The following is a 10,977-nucleotide window of genomic DNA, read 5'->3' as shown; positions in this document are numbered from 1 at the left end:
TTGACGTGCAACAGATTGGTGGTGCACTTCTCCTTCTGAAACGCTCGGAAGAGGGACTTGAGACCTTGGTCCTTTGCGAAGCCTGCGTAGCGCTGGCGACGCCTGTGGAGATGGAGTTGGCTGGGCCTCAAAGTCATCCTCTTCTTGCACTGATGGGGTTGCTTGGGGAGAGCTTGGAGTGTCTTGTCTCTGTGGGTGATCAGCCCACGATGCATCCTGAGCAGTTGGCGTCAGAGGACGACCAATGCTGATGAGTTTGCTGTGCGTAAGCACAGGCGATGATACCAGTTGGTGCTCGATCTGAGGAAGGACTTCATCATCTTCAACATTGTCATGGTGACCAATGTCTTCAGCAGCGGTGGGGTCAACTGCTGGAATGTCTTCAGCATCAGGAGCCTCTGTGGAAGCAGGCTCATGAACAATCAGTTGGCGCTCGTGGTGTTCAGATGCAGGGCGAACCATTGAGATAGGTTCAACAACTAAGGGCTCTGTGGGAGCAGCCCGATCCTTCTTGGTTTTGCGCTTCTTCTTAGAGGGAGCGACATCAGAAGCTTCAGGATTTTTCCTTTTTCTGGCTTCAGCCTCGGCAGTCCTCGTCTTCTTCAGTTCTGAAGCGGTTGACCTGACCTTTGGCTTCGAGCCAGTCATGCTGCTTGGGAAGACTATGCGAGGTTCTTCCTGCCTTGAAGGTGCAGATTGGTCAGTTGAGGGCTTCTTCTTCTTTGCAGCCATTCTTGGGTCGATGCCAGGACGACCAAGAGCCTTGCGCTTCTCAGCCTCATTGTAGGCTTGCACACACTTGTCAGCCAGGCTCTTCATGCGTTCACGAGAACCTTGAGCTTCTTCACGCTTTTTGAGAAAGGCTTCCTTGAGCTCGTGCAGCATAATCTTGAAGTTTTTCACATCTTGCACGCTGAGCTTGGCCATGTGCTTCTTGAACTGAGCTTTCTCATAGTCGATCTTTTGCTTCAGTTCAACGATGCGCTGAGCTAGAGATAGCTCAGAAGCAATGGCGCCATGGAAGGCGACACTGAGGCCAATTGGAAGTTGCAGATCTTCAAAGCTGAGGTTGGGCGTGTCAAACCACTCATCAATGAAGTTATGGAGGATTGCCACATCAAAGAGAGGCAAATCATTGAAGATCTCTGCTTCTTCCTTGCTCTTGATCAGTTGCTCAAGAGCGTCATCTGCAAGCTCTTCATCGCTGGACAGATCAATGGCGTCATTGCGCAGAATAGCAGCAGCAGTCAGTGCCTGATCAGTATTCTTTCTCATCTCAGTCTTCTTGGAGATACGTGAGAGATCTTCAGACTGCACACTGTCTTCAGGAGGTGCAGTAGCCAGTGGCTTCGCCCGTAAGATTTTTGGTGCTGAGGCAGACTTTGAAGCTTTAGCCTTCTTCTGCTTCTGCGGCTTCGGTGGTGCAGGTGCTTCGTCAGATTCAGCATCATCTGCAGGTTGAGCCACGACTGCCCCTTGAACCATAATATGAGTGATGAGACCTTCTAGGTTGTAGAAGGGCCCAACCAGATTGGGTTCAGCTTCTCGTGTGCCATCAGCACGTGGCGCAGAGGGGCCTGGGTTGAAGTCTAATCCCAATGACTTCTTGTTTTCCTTGGCAGAGTTCTGTGCAAACTGATAGTTGCGCTTGAAGAGATTGTCTTCGCGACACCATAACAGAGAGGATGGGTCGGCATTAGCAGGCTGAGGTCCACGAAGCATGCATGGGTAAAAGCCTTGAGCAATAGCTTCGGACTGTGATTTGGGCTGAAGACCTTTGTATGTGATATCTCCCCATGGTCCCTTGATGGCACTCTTCTCAGCATATTCGTCGGTGACGAATCTGTACTTGAACCATTCCTCTGCCCAATGTCTTCGAATCCATTGGATTCGGTTCTTGCGTTCTCCATAGGTTTCTTCTGGATCTGACTTGTATTGCTCATATAGATCTGGTGGCAGGTCCTTAGCAGTGTTTCCACGGTGCTGTCTGCCTCCCTTCCTTGTAGATTTCTCTGTAGCCATGAACTTCAAACTGAATGGCTTCAACACGTTCAAAGGTTTCAAAGGCTTCCGCCTGCGGGTCAAACAGGAACTGGCTTCGGGAGAATTTATATGATGCTGTAAGAATTCTGCAAATGAATGCAGACTATGAGAACCAAGGGATTCTCCCACGGACATGTACCTGTGACAGCATTAAGGTGCGAGGGAAGGGGAAGAGGTCATATGCATTCTCAGAAGATTTTGAAGATAAATCAGTTTAGAAGACATTGACCTCATCGTGCGAAGACATTCACTCATAGATAAAGAGTTGGTTCCAGATTTGTACGAATCCACGGATCAGTACAAGTGAGGAATCTAACTACTTTGTGAAGCATAAGTGAACATACTAGGCATATTATGAGATGCAGTATGAAATAGATCCAACTTGTGTGAATAGAAACTTCTTGTGGCAGAAAGTGATGAATCTATAGGATCAAAGGGGCCGTAAAAAGGAAGTTTTATTTACCACACGAAGAACTGCTAGACGGAGTGGAAGAGGAGGCCGAGCAGTTCGATCGTCCGTGCCCTAACTTGGCGACGGAGGACACCTACGGCGACGGCGGAGAAGACGATGTCCGCGGCCGGCGTGAAGACGGCGTCGGAGAGGTCGCGGCAGCTAAGCGCTTCGTCGCCGGCGTCGTCGAGGGCTAGCGGTGGCGCTAGGGTTTGTGCGAGAGTGGAAGAAAGGATAATGACTGTGGTGAGGCGTGTATTTATAGGGACAGGGACGACACAGTGTTATTACACAGGTGCCCCTGGCGATTCACATCTGAAAGACACGTGGCCATCATGCAACATATCGGAGGTTGTTCCACGTTCCCACGCACGCCTGGATTGTCGGGTGGTCGTTCCTACTTCTCCGGGTTTCAGGTGAAGAAATTAGCATTGAAAATGGACTTAATGTTTGTCTCTGTATCTTCTGCTGACAAGGACGCAGAGAAGACATTCGACAGTTTCAAGAGAATGCATATGATTTGGACAGATAGAGTTTGAGATAGAAAGTATAGAGAGGTTAGGGTCCGATCACATTCACTTAGTTCAAAAGATTCAACAAGAAGACATAGCTATAAGTGAATGATGTAGAGGACAGAACACTAGTATATATATATATATATGAGAAAGACAATCAAATCAACATAGTGATGATAATCATGAAGACAAGTTGAAAATGAAGACAAACAAAATGTGAAGACATAGCAAATGTAACGCCTTAGGTAAAACACTTCAAGTAGAAGAATTTTGTGGTGGCGTTACCCACCGTATAGGAAGTATTAGACCCAGACACGACGCACAATTATCGTGGCGCTCCGAAGTCAAATTCCACATTAATGTATTCACACTTAGAATGTAAGTCTTCATTGATTGAAGATATACTTTACTTTGTGTGTTGCACATCTAAGTCATCAATATGCATAAGTGTTAGGATGTGTGCCTGATCACAGGACATTTGAGGATTCCAAGATATTTAGCTCACACCGTAACTTGCAAAATCTCTTCTCATCCAAGGGCTTGGTGAAGATATCTGCCAATTGCTCTTCAGTGTTGACGTGTATGATATCAATATCTTCCTTCACAACATGATCTCTGAGAAAGTGATGACGAATTTCAATGTGCTTTGTCTTCGAGTGCTGAACTGGGTTGTTGGCAATCTTGATGGCGCTTTCGTTGTCGCAGTAGAGTGGCACTTGCTTCAGATGAATGCCATAGTCTTTGAGTGTTTGCTTCATCCACAGAAGCTGAGCGCAGCAAGATCCAGCAGCAATGTATTCAGATTCAGCAGTGGAGAGAGATACACAGTTCTGCTTCTTTGAAGACCAACATACAAGTGATCGTCCCAGAAAATGACATGTGCCTGATGTAGACTTGCGATCCACCTTGTCACCAGCATAATCAGCATCCGAGAATCCAACCAGATCAAACTCTGAGCCCTTTGGATACCATAATCCTAGTGTTGGGGTGTAAGCCAAATATCGAAGAATTCGCTTCACAGCTAAGTGATGCGATTCCTTTGGTGCCGCTTGGAATCGAGCACACATGCAAACACTAAGCATAATATCTGGCCTAGATGCACATAGATAAAGTAAAGAACCAATCATGGAGCGGTATACCTTTTGATCGAACTCTTTACCATTGTCGTCGGGACCCAGATGATGTTTGGCTGGCATTGGCGTCGTGAAGCCTTTGCAGTCTTGCATCCCAAATTTCTTCAGGCAATCTTTGAGGTACTTCTCTTGAGATATGAAGATGCCGTTGCGTTGCTGACGTATTTGAAGACCAAGGAAGAACTTCAGCTCACCCATCATGGACATCTGATATTGCTCTTGCATCATATATCCAAACTCTTCACTGTATTTCTGATTGGTGCAGCCGAAGATAATGTCATCCACATATATTTGGCACACAAACAGTTCACCATCATATGTCTTCGTGAAGAGAGTGGGGTCGAGGGAACCAGGTTTGAAGCCTTTGCTCTTCAGGAAGTCTTTGAGTGTGTCATACCAAGCCCGAGGGGCTTGTTTGAGGCCATACAGTGCCTTGTTGAGCTTGTACACCATGTCAGGATGTTTTGGATCTTCAAAGCCAGGCGGTTGTGCAACATACACTTCTTCTTCAATCTTGCCATTGAGAAAAGCGCTCTTCACATCCATTTGATATAGAAGAATGTTATGATGATTTGCATAGGCCAGCAGTATGCGTATGGCTTCAAGTCTAGCCACAGGAGCAAATGTTTCATCGAAGTCAATCCCTTCAACTTGAGTGTATCCTTGAGCAACGAGACGAGCTTTGTTTCTGACAACTTGACCATGCTCATCTTGCTTGTTGCGATATATCCATTTGGTGCCTATTATATTGTGCTTGCGAGGATCAGGACGCTTAACCAGTTCCCATACATTATTCAGCTCAAACTGTTGAAGCTCTTCTTGCATAGCTTGAATCCATTCAGGTTCCATGAAGGCTTCTTCAACTTTCTTGGGTTCAGATATTGAGACGAATGCGAAGTGCCCACAGAAATTTGCTAGCTGTGTTGCCCTTGAACGAGTGAGTGGACCTGGTGCATTGATGCTATCAATTATTCTCTCAATCTGTACTTCATTTGCAACACGAGGATGTACAGGACGAAGATTTTGCTCTTGCTGATCATTGTCATCGTTAGAAGGAATGTCTTCAGGCTGAGCATTGTCTTCAGGTTGATCAGGTGCGGAGATGATAAGTTCCTCTTCAGGCTGAGCTTCAGAAGGTATGATTTCTCCAGTTCCCATAAGTTTGATTGATTCACTGGATGGAACTTCATCTAGCACATTTGGCAGGTGCTCTCTTTGTGAGCCGTTAGTCAAATCGAACCGCACATCCACTGTTTCAACCACTTTATAGTGAAAAAGGTTGAAGACTCTATAGGAGTGTGAATCCTTTCCATATCCAAGCATAAAGCCTTCATGTGCTTTTGGTGCAAATTTTGAAGTGTGATGTGGATCCTTGATCCAGCACCTGGCACCAAATACTCTGAAGTAACTGACATTTGGCTTCTTGCCAGTGAGGAGCTCATAGGATGTCTTGTTCAGAAGCTTGTGAAGATAAACACAGTTGATGATATGGCATGCAGTATCAATGGCTTCAGGCCAGAATTTTCTTGGAGTCTTGTATTCATCAAGCATCGTCCGAGCCATCTCAATAAGTGTTCTATTCTTGCGTTCGACGACGCCATTCTGCTGTGGCGTGTACGGAGCTGAGAATTCATGTGTGATGCCCAAAGTATCAAGATATGTATCCAGGCCAGTGTTCTTGAATTCAGTGCCATTTTCACTTCTGATGTGCTTTATCTTGACGCCATAGTTGTTCATTGCTCGATTGGCGAAGCGTCTGAAGACATCCTGCACTTCAGTCTTGTAGAGGATTATATGCACCCAAGTATATCTTGAATAATCATCAACAATGACAAAGCCATAGAGACAAGCAGTAGTAGTAAGAGTTGAGTAATGAGTGGGACCAAAAAGGTCCATGTGGAGCAGTTCGAAGGGTTGAGTCGTTGTCATGATTGTCTTCGAGGGATGCTTGGCCCTCGTCATCTTTCCTGCTTCACAGGCACCGCATAAGTGATCCTTCTTGAACTTGACGCCCTCGATGCCTATGACATGCTTCTTCCTTGCAAGGGTGTGGAGGTTCCTCATGCCAGCATGCCCTAGCCTCCGATGCCAGAGCCAGCATTCAGAAGCTTTTGCTAGAAGACATACTGCAAGTTGTGATCCTGCTGAGAAATCTACCACATACAAATCATCTTTCCAATACCCTTCAAACACTAGAGACTTGTCAGATTCCATTAGAACAAGGCAACGATATTTTCCAAACATCACAATCATGTTTAAATCGCAAAGCATTGAGACAGACATTAAGTTGAAACCAAGGGATTCAACAAGCATGCCTTTATCCATGTGTTGATCCTTTGAGATTGCAACTCTACATAGACCCAATACCTTGCTTTTACCACTGTCAGCAAATGTGATGTGACTTTTGTTAGATGGACATAAGGTTGAGTCCATGAGAAGGCTTCGCTTGCCAGTCATGTGATTGGTACACCCACTATCAATAATCCATTCTGAAGCAGCTGGTGTCGTACCCTACAGTGCAGTTAGGGGGATAGGCTTCACGAAGATAATTGTGAAGCAAAAACATTTGATGAGCCAGTGGATTATGAAAGCTTAGATCGAGATTAGGACTGATAGGGCAAGTAGCAAGCGACTCAGGAACAAAGTACATAATAAGACCATTTGGGCATTTGATCTTGCGCCCTACAAGATGTTTAAGGTCCCCAGCAATAGCGTCAGACGATTTTGGTTTTCGGCTGGAGACCTTTCCCTGCAAAAAGAGAGTTAAGCTTTCTTAGCCACCCACATCTTCAAGGCTGGCTTCGAAGCAATGAGTCTAAGCGCAGCATCTGAGAACTTTGGCTTTGGAGCCCTAGCAAAAAGTCTTGCAGGTGGACAATAGTACTCATAAGAATAAGCAGAATAGTTCTTGGTCTTATGAACATGGCGGTTTGATGAACCGCGCTCATATTCATAGGCCTGAGTATGGCTTCCCTGCAAAACATTTGCATTAGTGCGACTCAGGTGAGTCCTCTATCTATATGAAGCCTTTGGGCCGTATGAAGCCTGTGGTCTGGGTTTTGTCTTCTTCACTTGTGTTGTCATGACGACATTCACAGGAAGATTCTCCAAACACCTTTTCGGCACCCAGACCTTCTTCATAGGCGGCCCATTCCTGCAGTTAGTACCAATATACCTGGCAAACACTTCACCATTCTGATTCTTAAACAGTTTATAGTTTGCATCAAATGATTCATCAATAACAATGGGATTAGCACAAGTGAAGCCAGATAGAGTGGATGGATCCACTAAAGGTCCCTTTGCAGCAACCCATGTGGTTTTGGGGTACTGCTCAGGTTTCCAGTAAGAGCCATCAGCATTCATTTTCCTTTCAAACCCAACACCCTCTTTCCTAGGGTTTCGGTTTAGGATCTGCCTTTTGAGGACATCACATAGTGTCTGATGCCCTTTGAGACTTTTGTACATCCCTGTTTCAAGCAGTGTCTTCAACCTAGCATTCTCATCAGCAATAGCAGTGGTATCCTCAGAAGAGGGGTTAGTTACCACATCAACAGTTGAAGATATTGCAATAGTAGCAGCAGTAGAACATTCAGCAACAGAAGTAGCGTTATCACGCTCAATGCATTTTAGACATGGTGGTTCAAATCCTTCTTGAGCTGAACTGATCTGTTCGGCGCGAAGTGACTCGTTTTCCTTTTGAAGATCTTCATGAGCCGCTCTCAATTTCTCAAGATCTTGCTTCCTTTGGAGATAATCATAGGAAAGCTTTTCATGAGTTGTTGAGAGCGTTTCATGACGACTTTCAAGTTCCTCATACTTAACGTGAAGATTTTTTATGTCTTCAATTAAGGACTAAGATCGAGTCATTTCAGCGTCTAACAGATCATCGCTTTTGTCTAACAGTTTTTGAATATGTTCCATATCTTTCTGTTGTTCAGTTGCAATTTTAGCAAGTGTTTTGTAGCTGAGTTTGGATCACAATCAGAGTCATCGTCACTAGATGTTTGATAGTGAGTAGTGCGTGTGTTTACCTTGGCACCGCATGCCATGAAGCAGTAGGAAGGAGCGGAGTAGTCCTTATCATTTGCATCGGTGTCGGTGATGAAGTCATTGTCTTCAGTGTTGAAGATGGACTTGGCAACATATGCTGTAGCCAGACTCGCAACGCCAGAATCGGACTCCTCCTCAGACTCCACCTCCGCCTCCTCAGAAGCGGACTCCTCCTCTGAATCCATTTCCTTGCCAACAAACACACGTGCCTTGCCAGATGAGCTCTTCTTGTGTGATGAAGACTTGGAAGAAGACTTTGAGTGTTTCTTCTTCTTCTTGTCGTCAGAGTCATACTCCTTGCTCTTCTTCTTCTTGTTGTTCTCATTGTCCCACTGCGGACACTCAGAGATGTAGTGGCCAGGTTTCTTGCACTTGTGGCATGTTCTCTTCTTGTAGTCATGAGCAGAAGCTTCATCATTCCTTGAGCTTGATCGTGAAGACTTTCTGAAGCCTTTCTTCTTGGTGAATTTTTGGAACTTCTTCACAAGCATAGCAAGCTCCTTTCCAATGTCTTCAAGATCATCAGAACTGCTGTCAGATTCTTCTTCAGATGAGGAGACAGCTTTTGCCTTCAAGGCCCGAGTTCGCCCATAGTTGGGACCGTAGATGTCTCTTTTCTCAGAAAGCTGAAACTCGTGTGTGTTGAGCCTCTCAAGTATGTCAGACGGATCGAGTGTCTTGAAGTCAGGACGTTCTTGAATCATCAGGGCTAGGGTGTCAAACGCGCTGTCAAGTGATCTCAGGAGTGTCTTGACGACTTCATGCTTGGTGATCTCAGTAGCGCCGAGGGCTTGAAGCTCATTTGTGATGTTAGTGAGTCGATCAAACGTGAGCTGGATATTCTCATTGTCATTTCTCTTGAAGTGGCTAAAGAGGTTGCGAAGGACACTGATTCTCTGATCTCTCTGGGTTGAGATGCCTTCATTGACCTTGGAGAGCCAGTCCCAGACTAGCTTAGATGTTTCCAAAGCACTCACGCGGCCATACTGTCCTTTGTCAGATGACCACAGATGATGTTCTTGGCAGTAGAGTCCAGTTGAACGAACTTCTTGACATCAGCAGCGGTGACACCTTCTCCAGCGTTGGGAACGCCATTCTTGACGACATACCATAGGTCGACATCAATGGCTTCAAGATGCATGCGCATCTTATTCTTCCAGTAGGGATATTCAGTTCCATTGAAGACGGGGCACGCAGCGGAGACTTTAATTATCCCTGCAGTCAACATAGCTAAAACTCCAGGTGGTTAAACCGAATCACACAGAACAAGGGAGTACCTTGCTCTAATACCAATTGAAAGTGCTAGTGATCGACTAGAGGGGGGTGAATAGGCGATTTTTATGAAAGTCTTCAAAACATGGAAGTTTCGAAGACAAACGATAGAAATAAACCTATTACCATGCAGCGGAAGGTAGACTACACTAGGCAAACCATAGTCAAGTATTCAATGAAGTGAAAGCGCAATGACTAATAGCAGCTAGGCAGTAAGGATCAGGTAGGAAGATATTGTGAAGTCAATCAGAACAAGTAATCACTCAGTGAAGCCAAATGGTGATGCAATCGTACAATGACTTCACAAGGACCAACAGTAAGTAAAGGGAAGGGAAGGATGAAACCAGTGACTCGTTGAAGACAATGATTTGTTGGACCAGTTTCAGTTGCTGTGACAACTGTATGTCTGGTTAGGGAGGCTGAGATTCAACTCAGAAGACCTCGTCTTCACCTTATTCCCCTTGAGCTAAGGACACCCAGTCCTCGCCCAATCACTCTGGTAAGTCTTCAAGGTAGACTTCCAAACCTTCACAGACTTCGTTCACCGGCAATCCACAATAACTCTTGGATGCTCAGAACGCGACGCCTAACCGGCTGGAGGATTCACAGTCCTCAAGTGTAATAAGTCTTCAGATCATACAGACAGGAAGACTTAAGTGATGCCTAACACTCTTTGGCTCTGGGTGGTTAGGGCTTTATCCTCGCAAGGAATTCTCTCTCAAAGGCTTTGAGGTGGGTTGCTCTCAAACAACAAAAGCCGTACTCTAACTCTGAGCAGCCAACCGTTTATGGTTGTAGGGGGTGGGCTATTTATAGCCACTAGGCAACTCGACCTGATTTGTCTGAAATGACCCTGGGTCACTACTGACACATGTTCCAACGGTCAGATTTCAAACACACACGGCAACTTTACTTGGGCTACAAGCAAAGCTGACTTATCCAACTCTGGACAAGATTTGCTCTCATAGTCTTCACTCCAAGACATAGGATTTTGGTTAAGCATCACTTCAGTCATTCTGACTGGTTCTCTTGGACCCCACTTAATAGTACGGTGGTTCCTATGACTCAACAAAGAAGAAAAAGAACGACGAAAGAACTAAGTCTTCGCGCTCCATAGTCTTCATGCGATGTCTTCTCTTGTCATAGTCTTCAATGTGAATGTCTTCACATACCACCTTTGTCTTCAATGTCTTCTTACATTTTTAGGGGTCATCTCTGGTAGGAAAACCGAATCAATGAGGGACTTCTACCTGTGTTATCCTGCAATTCTCACAAACACATTAGTCCCTCAACTAGGTTTGTCGTCAATACTCCAAAGCCAACTAGGGGTGGCACTAGATGCACTTACAGATAGGGCTAGACTACATGGTGTGGTAAAAGGGTTATTACGAGAGGTTATTCACCGGGGCGTCAATATGTTGCAATATGTAGATGACATCATATTCTTGATGCATGATGACATAGAAACTGCTAAAAACATAATTTACTTTAATGTTTCTTTGAGAAATTGTAT

The sequence above is a fragment of the Triticum aestivum genome, chromosome 2A (assembly GCF_018294505.1).
Source record: "Triticum aestivum cultivar Chinese Spring chromosome 2A, IWGSC CS RefSeq v2.1, whole genome shotgun sequence".
Taxonomy (NCBI): Eukaryota; Viridiplantae; Streptophyta; class Magnoliopsida; order Poales; family Poaceae; genus Triticum; species Triticum aestivum.
This window is presented reverse-complemented; position numbering follows the sequence as displayed.